At 41.5% G+C, this 17,513-nt stretch overlaps 1 protein-coding gene across 12 annotated transcripts in view; it reads left to right on the top strand.

The window, feature by feature from the left end:
• The first annotated feature begins 1,536 nt into the window (after nucleotides 1-1,536).
• adgrb1a (adhesion G protein-coupled receptor B1a) overlaps nucleotides 1,537-17,513 on the top strand; it is a 160,671-nt gene continuing 144,694 nt past the window's right edge. For 8 of the 12 annotated variants that reach the window (XM_047598678.1, XM_047598677.1, XM_047598676.1 and 5 more), the window contains exon 1: nucleotides 9,492-10,137. The gene's annotated coding sequence lies outside the window, so the exon portion shown is untranslated. Of the gene's footprint in view, nucleotides 1,589-4,856; nucleotides 5,006-9,490; nucleotides 10,138-17,513 lie in introns of those variants that run through there. The other 4 variants (XM_047598679.1, XM_047598671.1, XM_047598666.1 and 1 more) reach the window with 3 other exon arrangements.

Below are 17,513 nucleotides of genomic sequence, written 5' to 3'. Positions count from 1 at the left end.
TTGCCCTATTGGTTCATTTGCATGGGTGCATGTACATGATTGGTTGTTTCCGTTTAAAATGACTTCATACATTATTAAAGTTGTCCTTTGCAGTGTGTTTCTTGATGGCCCCTTGACTACAGTTTCTTTTCCTGGTCCATGCACTGTGGTAGCAGATGAAGTCACACAAGAAATCTAACTTTTTCAACAACTCCTGGCCAAAAATTGCAGTTCCCCATAGGCACCTGCTCTACATTTCCCATTTTATGTATTGACCAGTAGATAGGCAGAGCCACTAACTACACTGAGCTTTAATTCGTTTCATTCATTCATTTTCTGTAGCCGCTTGGCCTCTGGAGGGTCATGGGGTCGACCGGAGCCTATCCCAGGTGTCATTGGGCGACAGCATAGACTGTATATGGTCCCACTTCCTTGCATTGCTTTGCACTGATGCTTATTTTTCCCACTCACATTTTTGTTTCATTAAGCTCTGCTCTACCTCCACCAGATATAAGGAAATGTTGGATTATACAACGTACAGTACAGACACAGAGAGAACATGCAAACTCCATACAGAAAGTCGTCCCAAAAAAACCAAAAACTTCTTGCTGTGAGGCATCAGTGCTAACCACCACACACTGTGCTGCTGCGGAGGTTTCATCCATCTGCATGTACTCCCCACGGTGTCATGGGTGTGCATTTGAAGCTTTTGGTTGGATGCGCGATGATAACACGAAACACGACTTGGCAGGTTACTCATGCGCCGTTGGACGCTCCAACTTGAACAGAGAGAGCTATCTGCAGCCTCGCACACATAAACAAACTAACGTGTAATGGACAGATATGAAGACTGATTAGAGCAGAGAGCGAAAGCCCTCGGATGGTGATCTGTAATGCAGTCGGTTAAATGGTCACTCCAGGCAGATCCTTTAAGTGGTTAGATTCAGTCAGACTCCAAAACAAATATTTCAGAATCAGTCATCTGAAAATTCTGCTCTTGTGGAACGCTGCATACAAGGCGCTCACTCTCATGTACATGGACCAGCCACAACACGGGACCTGGCATTCATTTGTGTGGATGTTACTTAGACTCCTACACCATCAGGATGCAGCCTGACACAGACACACACACACAAAAACTTAAAAAAAAAAAACATAAAGAACAGCACAAGGTGGCCTCCAGATTCACTTACATCCCACTTATCTGTGGGATGATCCATAGAGGCCCCTCCTCTCAACGCACAGGACCCAAAGACCCCCACTACTACTAATGACATTGTGTTTCCAGACACTACAGGACACCCTCAAAAGACTCTTGAAAATTCTCTAATCCGTCACAACTGTTTTGGAGGCACAGACGGAGGTGGTCATAATGTTATGCCTGTATCGGTGTAGATGCATTGAATCAGATAAGTGGAAAATACACCAGGTTGGGGAAAAAAAAGAAAATCTATCGATTCACCTCGTTGAGTATTTTATGCAACACCGATCATATCCATCGGGTGGCGCTGCTGTTCAGAAAGTTGGTGACAAACCCGGAAGTGACTGACTCGGCGTTGCTGCCATGCTGCCCAGCTCACTCTTTCAAAACTTTCAAGGCCTTGAGGAGGTGAGGAAGTAATATTTTAGTCGAAGATATTAATTAAAATGTATCCGTGACCCTTCAGAAAACGTGAGTGACCGCTCGGTTGAGTTGCAAGCGTGAGCAGTCAGTTTAGCTCAAGTCGCTAATTTCGCATTTTGTAGTTCTTTTGACCGTCTCTTTAAAACATACAAAGAGTCGTTTACAGAACGTTCTTTCTTTTTTAATTTTATTTATTTATTTTTTGCTAAAGTTTCACACAGAAGCTTTGCCCGCTTTGCATTGAGACGGTGCCGGCAACGGAGCTGTTATAGTGGCGAGCATAGCAGTGGACAGGGGTTCGATTCCCGGTCAGCACAACGGTGTTTACCGACTTTCTTATGCGACAAAGAAAAGTATAGATCACACACACAAATACACAAAATAGATGGATAAAGAATGAAAGTCAGAGTTAACAAGATACAAGATCCATACCTACAAATAGATCCTGAAATAAGTTGAGTAAATGTCAGACCTGAGTGAATGTCATTGGGCCCTGTTGACTTTAAGCAAAAATTTGCATGTTTTACCCTTGCTGATGTTCCACTTTAATTGTGAATATTCCTTATCAAAAACAGTGAGGTCATGAAATCATGTCACGTGAACATGGAGCTTGCTGTCAATTAAAGCAGAATTACGGCTTAATTTCCTCTGCGAAAATACGACGCCAGGAAACATTGATATCTCAGCTTTTTGTGCGCCTTAAAGTGATGCTGAATAGCTGTTTCCATTCATGCCAAGCATTAATGAATTCCTGGAAACTTAGCAATCGTTAATTCCTCCGCACATCAGCGCGAGGCATTAGGTGATGGGGTGTTTCGTTTTAAACGCTCTTTTATTAGTTCAGCTGCTAACACAGCTGCTTTTCCCTCATACTCATCCCCGTGCTCTTGGACTGTACATAATTCCACCACAAAGGGCCTCAGAAAAAAATGCACTCTCAGCCTCCCGTAGATGCAATTCATGACGAGGCTGCAGAAGACTTTGATTGTGCCAGGGACTGGATTGCTTCATGGCTGCGGCAGAAAGAGGATTTGTTGGCAGGCGTTTCGGGAAACACAGTGGTAGTATTCTGCGGCTTGGAAGAGGAAATTACCCGAAATATGTTTGCAAGCATGATCAGACACAACAATGGTGAAGAAAGGGTTTAGAAACAGCAGCGTTTCATTCATGCGGCTCAAGTCCAACGTGAAACATTCTCCCTTTTAACAGCTCGCTCATTTGTAACCCTGTCAGCGCTGTTTGCTGAGGTGTTCTTGAAATGTTTTCATGCCTGTGCGTGTCCTCACGCGCACCTCCACACGCCTGTTTGTGTTTGGCTGATGTGGAGACAATGACGGCGATGGAGGGGAAGATGCCTTTGTTTGTGCTTTCACCTCCAGAAGCCTCTCAGATCTCTCCGGGTTTCACATCAGAGGGGTTTCCCATCTGTGCGGCTGAGCCCTGTGGCTAGTGTGTGTGCTGGGGATATTGGATATGAAGGGCAACGCCTGAATACACACACCTCCTACAGCTTGTGGAGAACGGGAGACTTAGTGGGGGAAAAATGCAGACTCGACTGTCACTGTTTGTCCATGAGGATTTAGGGTCAAGGTGCTTAAGTGGGCACCGTCTACTGCTACACTAACCCCCGCCTGTGTGTGTGCGGCACATATGGACCGAGAGCCAGAGCTGTATGTTGGCTACATCGTCCGTCAGGCATTTTAAACTCTCTTCACCATGATCAAATCACATATTCTTTGCCGCTTTGGCTCGGTTTTTAATCATGCTGTATTGTGTTTAGATGTGAAAGCTGTCACACTTGCTTTGGATACTTATCCTGCCCAAAAGACCAGATCCCTGATTTTCAATTATTTTCACAACCCAGTGACCTTTGCACGAGCATGTTTGATGAAATGGGATGTGAATGTTCATGCGGATGTTTTGGGATGGACACCCCCTCCCCTAAAACACAGTATATCATGTCTAAAGTCCACCCTGAGAAAAGATCTAAACAAGAAACACAAGTAAATCTATTTATTTATTTATTTTTAATAGATTTATAAGTTTAAGCTTAATAAGCCTGTGCTATGAGTACTGTTGGATGTGGTATTCAGGTGTTGGGCTATGGTGGGAACATCGCAGGGTAAAGTGGGAAAAGGAATGAAGAGCGTCCTGCGTTGTGTGGAGCTGTCCGTGGTCCTGAACTCTGGCTGCTCTCTCCTGATCACTCCAGTAGGATCATTCCCATAAGTGGGAAATTCTGTCCAGCCACGTCCAAACTGCCTGTGCACATTTTCCAAAATAATATAGCTTAGTACATTTTTTTACTACGTAATTATTTACCCTCTGGTTCCCTGCGGCCATGATGGATCCTATCAAGCCTGAATGAATGATGTCCGATGAACTCAACCAAAACAAGTGACCCACATGCTAATGACAGGCCAAGCTATTGATTAATGATACATTGATGAATGAACGCCTCTTTTAACCCCACCTGCAGGATGTTTAACCCTTTATAGGGCCCTCATTGAAATACTTGGAAATTCAATACCTGCCCTTAAGTGATAAACAAATATCAACATTATTTTAAATCATTAGAACATAAGTACTGATTCAGGAACTTGTCAACATACACAATATCACATTAGACAACATTAGGTGTCTTCATGGTACCTAATAAAGCAGTTGTGCTCAGTGTTCATGCAGAGGTGGACCTTGCAGACCGTATTTGACAAGAATTTGACTGTTGCCTCGATCTTCTGTGATTGGCTGTGTGAAAACCAGGCACAGGGATGTGGTTTGAAGTGTGTGCTGATGTTACCCTTTACCCCGTAAAGGGTTAACGAGTATGCACGCTGCCTTTTAAAGGTTTTCTTAGTACAAAACAAGAGTCTGGTTGCAGGTTTTGGCTCATGCTACAGAATAAATGCCATTTCAGTGCCTCCATGCTGTTGTTTTTGTTGTTTGTATTATATCAAAGAACAGATTCAAGCTCAGTAATTAGACGGCATAATGCTGTCAAATTATTGTTGAGTTTTTAAGTTGTGTTTCCGAAGTCAGTGAAATTAAGTGTGGTAAAAACTCAAAATTAAGTGACAGCCAAAAAGCAATGGAAATTGACAATCAGTATTATCATTATTGCTAAAATCAAAACACACTTGATCCTGCTCCGAACTGGCTGCCTTCTGCACATCATCAAAATGTTTTTGTTTATTTTTATTTTTTACTCAAGTAATCACAGATTTCTTGATGATTTTTGATTTTTGCGGTTTAGGGCTGACAAGCTGTTGTCTGTGGACTTCGAACATTGCACCAGTCTGCCTACTGAAGAGTGGTGTGTTGTCTCCATTTCCACCCCCATATGGCAGTGCAGTGATGTAATGATGACTTTCCCTTACGTCAGTAATTACACTTCTGTTCAAGGTGAGATTCCAATCGCTGCATCTTATTTACACTCCATCTTATTCAGTAGAATGCGATGGCTTCCGAATGTGGCCAGAATAACACTAATTGGTTATGAAACTGGGCACCAGTAGGCTGTTCGAAGTGACGGAAGTCAGCATGTGCAGGTTTGAATAGCTCGAGGGACTGTCGGCTCTTATGAAGTCTTAAACATTTTCTTTTCAAACATTTGTATGAGACTGTTCAAACCTAAAACCTTCTCACGGACATTGTAGGGAAGTAAAATCTCAAGGAAAGTCAAGACTCCAGCAAAAGCTTGTTGTGTATGGGACAATTTTATTAAACCTGAAGTGTTTTGGCTCGTGGCCTTCATCAGGGTTCAGGGACCTTAGAATGTCTACTCTTGGCACGTGGTGGCTTCCTCAGACCATGACCAATTGGTGCAGTTGCAAAGGTCACTGATTGACTCCAGAGTGCCTTTTCTCCTTCTGAGGCTTCTGGCAGCAGCTGTGTGGCTTATAAACATAAATAGCTGTCTTCTAGGCATTGCCTGTGTCTCGATCAAACTCAATAAGTTGTTCTTACACAGAACAGCGGTGGGTTTACCACAGAAGAGCAATAAATGTCCACCCTTGCTGCTGATGCTACATGTTTGATCTGATTATTTCCTTGGAGACGTGTCACAACTTTGTCTCGATAACTTGATTGCCCTGTAAACATGAACCAAATCAGGGTTTAATGCAACATATTATTATCAGGTAACCACTCGTCCATCGCAGCTTGACGAGTGGTTAAATCCAGTTGGGTGCAGGTTCGAAACCTGGATGAGCTGCGGCGTAGGGGTTGAAGTTGTTTGAGGAAACACCTAACCCCCAAATTTAGCCTGGAGTGTACATACTGGGTCAAATGCGTCAATTCTCCCTGAATTTGACTGAATTATAGATGTGGAAGAACCCCAACTACTGCATCAGCACTATTGGGAAGAAGGATCCATGCTCTGACCCTCACATAGGGTTATCATTTTTCATACTGACTGAAGGAATGAGACTGAAAACCAGGAGATGGGACACCAGGGATTGAGGCTGGAGCCTTTCTACCTCAGACAATTGGACATTTCCAGTTGAGGCATTTAGGTTTCCAGTTGGCCAGACCAACAGAGCAAAGACCCTGAGTTTGTCCAGGAATTTTCCGGTGAGATTATACCGTATATCTCCTCTACTGTGGAAACCCCCTCAGAATCCCCCAGGAAGAGCTGGAAAACATTTCTAGGAAGACGGATGTCTGGGCTACGTTGCTTAGCCTGCTGCCAAAATAACCTCCGGGGGAAAGTGGCAGAAAATTGACGTACGAGTGGATGTCATTCCCACATAGTGTCAACAGTGAGTTTATCAGAAGAACAACTTTTTTTGTTCATTCACCTCTTCCAGCTGTGACTTTCACAATGTGTGAACATCTTTCTACTGGAGCCTAGAGGATGCAGCAGACGGTCGGAAATCACAGTTTTAACAATCAATGCTTGATTCCAAATGGCTCTCTAAAAACTGAACAAAGAAACTCAACAGATCCAAAGAATGGAATAGATTGGTCACACAAAGCACAAAATATCAAGCCACTATTCCAGTTCACGTTAGCAGTCTAAGATGACAGGACGTACCAGTTATACTTCAGTGCTCTGACAATGGAGACAATGAAGAATAATTTATTAATTTTTACGATTATAAACAGAATGTGATGTTTCAGCACTAGTCAAAAGTCCAACATTTGTGTTTTTAAAGAGAGAACCACACATATTTTGCACTTAACAATGTGTTAAAATGTGGCAGGAAGTACTAGAACATACAGAAATATTTATTTGGAGATTATTTTTTTCCACACTCATTTTATATGTATAAGATTTAGTACGTGCAATATGTTGGTGGAGCTTATGACCTATACTGCAGCCAGTCACCAGGGGGAGCTGTACTTGCTTTGGCTTTTTTTTTTTGAGAAGCAGTTCCACCGTCCATCTTTATACAGTCTATATTGGCCATACAAATCTGATAAACAGACGTTTTCCTTTGGAGTGTCACGACGTAAGTCATAAAATGGTCGTCTCATCTTTCCCTCTCGCCCAGGGCTGCATTAGCCGCTATTAACGTAACACATCTGTACTTTTGACTCAGTGGTCATCGGCTGAGTTGCATCACGGGCCATGAAGACTCTGTTCAGAAGAGCGTAGGGCATAGTCAGATGTTTTGATTTCACAGCTATGACGTGTCCACGTACGTTGTTTTCTTAATCCCCATCTCTTCATAAAATCACTGAATATACGCAGTGAAGGAACAATGATGCCAGACCCATAGCTGGCATTATGCACGTGCTAATTAATCAGCTGCTGAACATATGAAGCGTCTTAACACAGTAGACATGCAAAGGCCCTTTTTTCTCTCCAATCTAAATATTTATAACTTGCTCTGTACATTTTTCCTTTTTTTTCTGTGTCTATAGGTAGAGAATTGGCTCAGGGCGAGAATGCTGCAAAATGACACTATCTTGCAAGACGCACCATGTTGCAGAGGCACACAAACATTTTCTCTATTATGCAAAAGATTATGTTAAACCGACAAAGAAAAATGATGCTCAACTAAGAATAAGACGTTTTATTGTCATTGCCTGGTGAAGAACAGCAAAATACAGTTTGGCAGCTGCTATAAAACTATACTATAGCAGAATAAAGATATATATATAAAAACCCCATAGCAACTATACAGAATAAAACACAATAGGTACAGTCAAAGCACCCAGTAGCACACAATTTAATGCAATTAGTAGCAGAGTTTTAATCCGTAAACAATAATCAAATGGTGTCCATGGAAGTGCAGATGTTGACTGTAGGTGGGCTGAGGAATAAATATGGGGGTGAAGCCTGTGAAGAAGAGGCTCAAGGTGTGAGGAATCTGACAGCCTGAGATTAGAAGCTGTTCTTTAGTCTGTTACTTCTAGAAAGAACTTCTTCAAATGTAACCCAGGTGGGACTGAAACCCACAATCCCCAGCACCAGGAAGCTGATGCCTTATCCATTAGGCCACTGGGTCAACAACTAATGTTTGTCTATGATCCATCAATGCCATATATGGGATGGATCATTTAAAAGAACGACCATGATGCATTTTCCAAACAAACACACATCAAACCTGGACAAACACTCAGCAACACAAGTTTAAATGGAATATGTAAATGCTGTATAAATATGCATGTTGAAGGTTTAGTGTAAAAGGAGAAAGATCTGCCTCCAACACAACCATATACGTTTCAATCCCGTTTGTCTTTAGTAGCTTCATCTCAACACACGCCTAATTGAGTGAATCGCCTCGTCCAAACCATAATTTGGAGAAAATTGTACAAACTGGATGATGATGTGTCTCCTCCATATGCTGGTGCAGCACTGAATGATTTCTATATTGTGTACATAAATAAATAAACAAGTGCAGTGGCTGTTTATTCTCGGCATTTGTGTAATATATGCTGGTGCCACGGCCTTGACGCCTCAGTATATCCAGTTGACGCTGTTTGACTCCAGAAGAGGGGGCTGATGGGTGGATTTTCTGCTCGGAGGAACCCCCTCACCCCCACCTCCATCCACTTTGAACGCAGTAAAGGCAGAATGTGACAGGAAAAATTAGCCTTCAAAATAAGAGCATTCCCAAGGGAGACTCCTCTTGCCTGCTGTGTGTTTTATTTTTGTTTGTTTGTTTGTTTTCAGTTTCAGTCACAGCTGCGATTTACAGCAGCTTCTGTTTTATTATTCAGTACATTTGCATATTTAAAATGCAGACGAAACTTCTGGACACAACAATGTGAATACTGCACAAAGAGAAATCTCCAGTGCATCGCGCTGTTATGACACAGTGTTTACGCCAGCAAATTTCTTTTTAGCCACATGATTTGCCATCAGTTATGCACACTTATGATTTTATTTGCAAAGACAAACACCATTTAGAAGACGTGACTCTAAATAAAGTCTAAAATAAAAGTGAGACCATAATATAGGTGGGATACCTTGTTTTCAGATTTTACGTTTTCAGCGTGTTACAATTTGTCAGGGAGTCCTAGAAAATACAGAAAGCTGATTTTTTTTTTCCTACACTCTTATGTGTGTAAGATTTACTTCCAGTAAATTCCTTTTTAGTCACCTGATTTCCCAACACTTAGGCACATCTACACTTTCATTTGCAAAGACCAGCACCGTTTAAAATATAGCGTAAAATAAAAGTAAGGAGACAATGTTGGTGGGATAAGTCTTTTTTATTGGCCGTTAAGTTGGAGATTACTTTCTGTAATGTTCGGGCTCAATGGCTAATTCTTTCATGTGCTGCGTAATTACTTAAAGAAACTGAGACACCTCAGCCAATTACGTTAGTTTTATTTTGAAAAGAGCTGCCTGGAAGTCTTTTTGGTGTAGTTCGAGTCTCTTGACGGTCGCGCGAGCCCCGGGCTTCCAAATAAGGAATCCGGCTGTTGCCGCGCGCGGACACACACACACGCTCGAGACGAGGAGCCGCGAGCTGGGGACGACGGTTCCCGAGACGCGCACGAGCCCTCTTGATTTGCAGCTTCGTTAAAGCCCTCGCGTTCACCTGGGGAGAAGGCGCGAGCTGCTGGAGGAGAGCGTTTCAGATTTGGATAATAACTTTTTTTGAGATAAGAATTCACGGAATTAAAAACAATAATAACAACAAAATAAACAGGCAAAAAATAAACAAACAAAAACACAGCTGTCTGAGGGAAAGAGGGATTTTCTTCCAGAACTAAAGAAGAGCGGAGGACGTTTCGTTTTGGAACAATGTGAGAAATAACAGCCGGGGAACAGCCTGCAATAGGGATTTTTTTTTCTTCTTTTCTGAACCTCTTTTACGCACTGGAAGCGCAGTCGGAACTAACCAGACATCCAGAACTCCTCTCCGAGTTTCTCCCCACATCTTCATCCCAGCAACGTGACATTAATTAATTTATTTTTTTCCTCAACATAAGACGACAGTTCCGTTTGTAATGATGCGTTTTGTGGACTTATCCTAGGACTTATCCCCTTTTTTGGAATTGGTGAATGCCCCCGGGAACGAATTGAGCTTTGACCGCTGACATTATGCATCCAAGGGACTGGTAACTTACTCAAGGTAATTGTTATTTATTTTTAATATGAATATTGTTATTATAATTACTACTATATTTTAATCTGTCACAATTACATCTGGCTGCGATGATTCACCTTGGTCAACACGGCTCGTTATTTGGCGCTTGTGCGTTTTGGTTTGGTAACTGGGGCGGTTTGGGGACATAGTAAGCAAGATAAATAAATAAAATCAAGTTGGCAATTGTCTGAAGACGTATCCTCCCCGTGCATTGCCGTTCATCGTTCATTCTGGTCGAGGAGCACTGTATCCAAACGGTCTGTGCCGGGGACTCGCACCTGACCGGTGGCCGAGTCTCCTGCTCAGCCCGAGAGGACGGAGGAGGCTCGCCTCGGTCAGGGACCCTCCGTCGCCAACCTCCATTCACAAAGCAACGCGGTTTAAGCATTCCTCGTCCACTCGCAAAGGTTAAAAACGCACAAGAACGTTTTTTAAGAGATTTAGAGGATGGCTGCAACTCTTTAAATCGGCATGGGTTGTCACACCCAGAACCAAGCAGAATTCGTGTCAGCGCTTTAATAGATTTAACTTTTTTTTTTTAGAATTGGTTGAACGCACTGACATTGAAGTTGTCTCTTAACTAACCGTAGAATTCAATGCTGTGTGAAGCTGTGCGAGGGAAACGGGCATTTATGCGCACGTTGTTTGAATGGAGTTTGGCGTTACGCACCGAGCCTGGTGCATGGCTCACCGGAGTTTCCCTTATTTTGGTGAAGACCAGTTTGCGTACTTTATTATTTAATAACGCATGAATAAATAATAGACACTCCGATGAAACAAACCTTTCATTTTACGCGTTCCCATTTTTGGTACCATCGATTATATATATTTATATAGTCTTAAAACTGCTGTTTTTTAGTCAACTTTATCTTTTTAAATCTCCGCTGGAACGCACGGATAATGTGCTCGATTCGCGTCTCGGGGCAAGGCGAGGTGAAGCCATGCCCTGTGATGCCAATGGGTGGAGGGGTGAGGGGGCAGAGTCGCGTACAGTAGCTGATGTCTTTGCAGTGGAGTAGGCAGATGAACGCTTGGAGCTCATGGCCGTGGCGCACTTTCAGTCAGTCTGGTGATGGCCAGCAGCCTCGTTCACCGCAACATGGCTCGTCAGTCACTGCTCTCTTCTGCTGCGAGGAGCCTCCCAAAACTCTCTCTGCGCTGCAGTTGGACTTCATCTCCGATCTGTGGCATGCAGTGTGGGCAGGTTACAAAAAAAAAGAAAAATGACGACGACCAGAAGAACGACGCAGTGGGGTGTTGTTTTCATGACACTTGCCTCTCCTGCTGTTAACGTGTGTGTGACAAAAAAAAAAAAAAAAGGTCACAACATGTGTCATCTTTATCCAGTTTTCATATGCACGGATCATTCTGGTGGGGGCGCTATGAAACGCATCAGCCAATCCATAGGATAAGACTCGAGCCATGAGGTCAGGTGACTTATATATATATATATATAGCATACTGATCATTCTATAACTAGACTAAGTGGTGTAGAGGTGAAGAGAAATAAAAGCCTTAATATTTATTTGAACAAAGAGTTGAAATCTCATCGGGTGAAAATGTTCTTTAATGCAAACGGATTTGGGTTTAGCTCTTGACATCAAAATATTTTCGCAGGATCTTTGGTGGTTAATATGTGAGCTTTGCCTGCTTGCAGTCTGGTTCAATATGAGGTGGTGCGTCCATGAAAGCATAATTAAGGCACATTAATGGGATCTTAAGGCTGATGTCAACATTTCTGCACTCAGATCATTTGGAAAAACTTGAAACGCTCTATTGGAACTCAGACGAGTGAAATTCACATTTTAATGTCGCTGTACTGTGAAATCCCAACCCTTTTCTCCCAGTCTCCATGGCGTCCCGTCAAATGACCCCTTCCATCTTAGAAAACGCTGCCACTTTTTAATCTCCCAAATTAATTATGTTTGTATTAACCCAGAATGTCACAGTTGCGGTCCAGTAGTTTGAACTACATTTTGCCCCCTCAACAATAATTAAAATGTTTAAATGAAGGCCCCAAATGAACACATACAACACACATTAAATCCATAAACAATAAGAAGCAATAGCACCATAGGTGTTTCTTCTATTTTATTTGTTTGTCACCGTGCTTTTAAATCCCTGTGAGGCCTGTTAAGAGACTCTGAGGAGAGCCAAGAGTACATGACTTGTCTGATCCTATGACAGCATGTGCATTTCTGGGATAGTGCCAGGTTCAGTGACTGAGAAGCCCCCATCACCACCCCCCCGAGGTATGGATATTAACAGTCAACTGTTTTATCCGCAAGAAAGAGAGCAGAGAACAGAAATAGACTAAACAGTAGTGCCCTGACAGGCACGGCTGGCTCAGAGTCACAGGGATGAGACAAGCCAGCGATACAACACAGGCCTTTTCAGAGGCATTCATGCATGCTCTTTTTTTAACCTAGATGTCCTCCTTTGTTTCTGCATCTTACATCCTCCCGCAGCTTCGGAAAATACCCACACTGTCAGCTCGCTCGCCCTCCCTCCATCTTCTCATCTTCTGATCACTCCTCTTTCAAAGGCCGCAGTGTCCGAGGCTTCGTCGCGATCAGGGAACCTCATGTCTGAATTTATGACATCAGAGGGATGAAAACGAGACCGTGAAGGGGGAAACAGAGGCGGTCATTGAAAGAGGGGAGATGAATAGGGAGGGCGACGAGGAGACAGTCCCTGGGACGATGTAAGATGGATTAAAGGTGAGATAGAGAGGGACTGTAGACACTGGGCTGTGTGTGACGCAGACAGACTGCGCTTTTCTGCTTTCTATGAGCTCCACAGAATGTTTCGTGTGTCATGCCGTCCAGCTTCGGAGTAAATACGCAGCGATCGCTCAACGCAGACGAGCCAGTCACACACTTTGAACCACAGGCACTTTAAAAGGTGAAATATGTTAATATTCCCATGCCCTGACAGTTCCTAATGGTTTCTCAACAATACTACGGGGAGGATATATTTGCTTGGAGTGACTTGGACGTTGACCAGATCCAGCAAAACCATTGGTTCCCCTAATTAAGGACAAAATGAGGAGCTTGGGAGGGTGCTTAATGAGGCTTGGCCAATGTGTGCAGTGAGACAGGACCTTAGGCTGACAACCATGTAACAGCCAATAAGGTCTAACACAAAGAGCCTCTATGGCTACATCCACACCTTAGCCCCCAGGCTCAGTTTTGAATTGTTGCTTTTAGCTGCGATTGTCTAGAATTAAGGATTCGAATCATGCACCTTAATCTTAACCCAGTGAAACATGTACAAAGTGTTAATCTGTGGAGAAGTGCTAACGTAGTCATTTTCAAATTCCAAACAGTGACAGCTTTAACAACCTGTATCCTTATCCAAATAATTTTTCCATTAATGCATGTCAGTTTTCATTTTAATTCTTGTTAGTGGAGATATGACATTGTGTAAAGATTATGCTCAGATAAATTGAAGGGTCAAAAACACCAAATAATCAAACAATGCAACAAGATTTAATAAACATATATCACATACATGAATTGGTAATGTAAAATGATTGCAGCTTTATCCAATTAACCAATGAGCTTTTCACCAGGACCTTTCCCGTGGTCCCAAATCACATGTTTTTTGTTGTCATGTTTCATCATAGGTTGTTGCAGGTCCTATAAATAAGATATGTTTGGCAAAAGTAATTTGTGATGGGTTGACAACAGAGACAGAGTGACTGTATAACAAAGGTCCCAAGTGGACTCAAACTGTGTCGAATGGGTACGTGTTGTTCGAGCATGTGGTGTAGTTCATTGGCACAGACTTATTTTTTTCCCGTTTCCAGGCACAACTCCTGCTGTTGCTTAGAATTTTGTAATGTTATGCATAACGTCATTGACCGTCATGCCGAGTGATTGGATATTTGGTTGTCAGGGTGAAACTTCCCACTTGCCAAGAAGAGAAATGAACATGGACTTCTGAACTGGTGATACCATACATGTCACCTGTGTTTATTTCTCTGCTCATTCATGAATGAAATGACAGGAGTCTCGTGAGAGCCCACGGTGTGGAAGAAACCGAACGCTTAATCATTCCTGTTGCTAGGGTATAAAAGCAGGGCAAGGTGCTATGTCTATGTATTGAAACAATTGTCAGGAGAGCAGCCAAGCATAAACTGAACCTAAAGCTGGCAGGTTGATAAAGGATGGATTTAAGCGTGAAAATATCCACCTTGTGAAGATGAACACTTGATATCCTGTCACCAGGATTCAGGTTGCCAGCATTCTTCTAATCCTATTTCACAACTAGATTTTCTGAAGCTTTGTGAATGTACAGTATACAGCATGTTTAAAATATGGATTTACTATACTTTTAAAATCTAGATTTTGCAGACACCTACAAACATTAAAAGATTTTGTTGTTCCTTTGGGAAATAAACCACTCCTTAAAGTGACTGTTCAATTATTTGTAAATTCTCAAGTGCACTGTAAAAAGAAAATTCCTAAAAATGAAACAGTCAAATGAATCACAGCCAAGCAAACACCTTAAATTAATTAATGAAATTAATTTCCCCCGCAAATTATTACAAATAAACCCCTTTGATAAAAGGATGGGAGTTAAAGTTCTATGAGAAAACACTGTTACCCTTCAGAGAAAAGCCGCTATTTAAGAAATTTCTTCAGAACTATTACAATCAAACACCTTCGATAAAGTGATGACACTAACATTTCTACAGAGAAAATGTTATTTTATGTTATGTTATTCTTGAATTAAGATAAGAAAGGATAAGATAATACTTTATTGATCCTCATTGGGGAAATTCAAATGCTACAGCAGCACGAGTCAAGAAAACAAGTGACCAAAGGGAAATTAAATTGAGTGTGATCATCGACCTGCAATAAAGAGTAAATACATGGTGAAAAATTTAAAATTACAGTTCGATTTTGGAAGAGAAGTCAAAAAAAAATATCTAAAAACCATCTTGAAAAACTCGTAGATGTTTAATCTTGACTTAATTCACATTTATTTAACTTTCAAATTACTGTATTAATTCTTGTAGAATACAAAATAAAAGTATCCATATAAAACAATTAGCTGTGCTGGACAATTGCAAATATAGACAAGTGTGTCAGTAAACCAACCAAACAAGCATGTCAGCATCACTAACACAACTAAGATTTCTAGGCAGTGAGTGGTATAATTAAGTCTCTGGTTAGGAAAACATACTATGCAGCACTGGGTATTGATTTGTCCAAGGCATTCAACACCGCTGACCCTTCTGAACAAAGGAGGCCTTGGTGTATTGAGTTACCTGAACAAAGAGCAAGATAATTTGACCACTCAGACTCTTCCCAGTGATGATGATACTGATTGAGGTTATCTGAGGTTCCATCTTTATTGAAGCACAACACCAGGAGTATTAATAATATTCAGTGACACTGAGTGGTTAAGAAACATCCAGGATGTGACAAATGAAGCAGTACACAAAAACACACAGGGATTAGCAGTAAATTTTGATGTCTAAGCCTTGTGATATTTTGGCAGGTGTACCACAGGGTTCCGTACTCGGTCCACTTTAGTTTATCATGGACGTTAGTCATAATATGGATGACACCAGGATTCATCCACTCAGCTATATCTCAGCTATAATTAGACAACACTTATTCAGCAGCTGTAGTTGTTGTGTTGTCATGAAAGTGTTCGGTCTCGGCTGTGTGAAGCAGGCTGTCCTTGAATCCTGACGAAAGAAAGTAAACGCTGCTCTCTGGAACCATGAACAGACTCCGGTATAACCTCCATAAATGTTAACATCATAAATGTAAACCAGTTGAGCTGCCTCAGTGGTAAAAAAAAATAATAATGAATTAACTACTCCCTATTTTAAAATGAACAAAGACAAAAAAAAAGATAAAATCCTCGCCCGAGACTTTTTCACAATGCGCACCGGTAGCGAATTTACAGCTCATCACTGTGATTTGTATGCTCTGGTTGGATAGTCGTCTCTTTATATGCACAGATCAATTTGCTGTCTGACGTTTATTTATAAGCCCATTCTGAGGTTGTCCTCATCTTAATTGTGTGTCTTTATGGCGCCACTCTATGCACATCAGTACATTTTGAGGTTAAAGCTCCCTTTCTACGTTTGAACTGAACTGAATAAATAACATTGATGTATTCATCTATAAAAACTTGCATTACTAAAGTTATTTTAATTGCATTTCAAGCACTGTGCGATGCTATGCTTTTGCTGATATTGTAACATCTTGTTCTGTTAATAGCTCCATATTCATGTTGTTCTCGTCTTGGGCAGATCTCACCTTAAAAGTCAGCAGAATCTTTCCGTTTTAGATGGATTAGCTGGATGTTCTTTTACATTTTAACACTTTCCTAGGCTAAAATAAGGTTGTTGGCAGACGAAAGTGCAGCCTTCAGGTGATTATCAATATAACAGAGCCTTTCCCAGAAGCTCTTTCTGGGTGATTCTTCCCATAGTTTTAGAAAAAAGAATACAGTTTTGCTTTCTGTAGTGTGAAGTAGACCATTAAACAATCATTTGACGTATCTGACGTTTGATCAGAAGCCCATAATCGGTGGAATCCTTGTGTAGTAGCAGTTGTCAGTATCTTCGTTGCATGGCTGAGTCAAGATCTTCAATTAGCAGGATTCTCTTGCCTGTTTCCTATTTTTATCTCCATGTTAGCAAGTGTGAGAGAAGCAGAGGGAACACCATCACACCTCAGTCTGCTCCTCTCAAAGCCTGTAATGACAAAAAAAAAAGACCCAGCAACCACGAGTTATATGCCTGCATTTGCATATAGTAAACTATGCATAGATGTAAGAGTAATTAAAACATTTGACCTTTAATATGCATTATTTAATTTGCCAAAAAGTCTTGCAAGTACATAAACAGTACATAGTACACACATGTTAGTGAAATAATTTACAGGTGATGATATTGGGTTCTTATATGCAGTCATGTAAAAATTACTTTATGTTATATAATCTTCCTTCGCCAATTGTTTGATTTGAAACTCAAAAATACATTTCACAGTATTTCAGTATTTTTCCGTCGGTCACACCTGAAGGAGTGTCTGGATTCACAGGCTCCTGTTTGCACTGAGAGATTGTGAAACGCAGCGAGATCAGCTGACGGATTCGTCTGTTTTATCCTTACTATAGCAGTTTGGGTTATTTCTTCAGTTCAGACTTTTAAGCTCAGGGGAATTCAGCCTTTACTTTATTAACGTCTATTTATTTTTATTTTTTTCTCCCTTCGAGTGTGACTTCATCATTAAAGTGTATTTTGTTATTTGAACATAGAATAAAATCCCAAGAGAAGCTCCAATTCACAACCATGCCAGCCCCCACTGTGACACGCTGCGAGCTGAAGAAAT

This window comes from Mugil cephalus, chromosome 11, assembly GCF_022458985.1.
Source record: "Mugil cephalus isolate CIBA_MC_2020 chromosome 11, CIBA_Mcephalus_1.1, whole genome shotgun sequence".
NCBI classification, from domain to species: Eukaryota; Metazoa; Chordata; class Actinopteri; order Mugiliformes; family Mugilidae; genus Mugil; species Mugil cephalus.
This window is presented reverse-complemented; position numbering and strand designations above follow the sequence as displayed.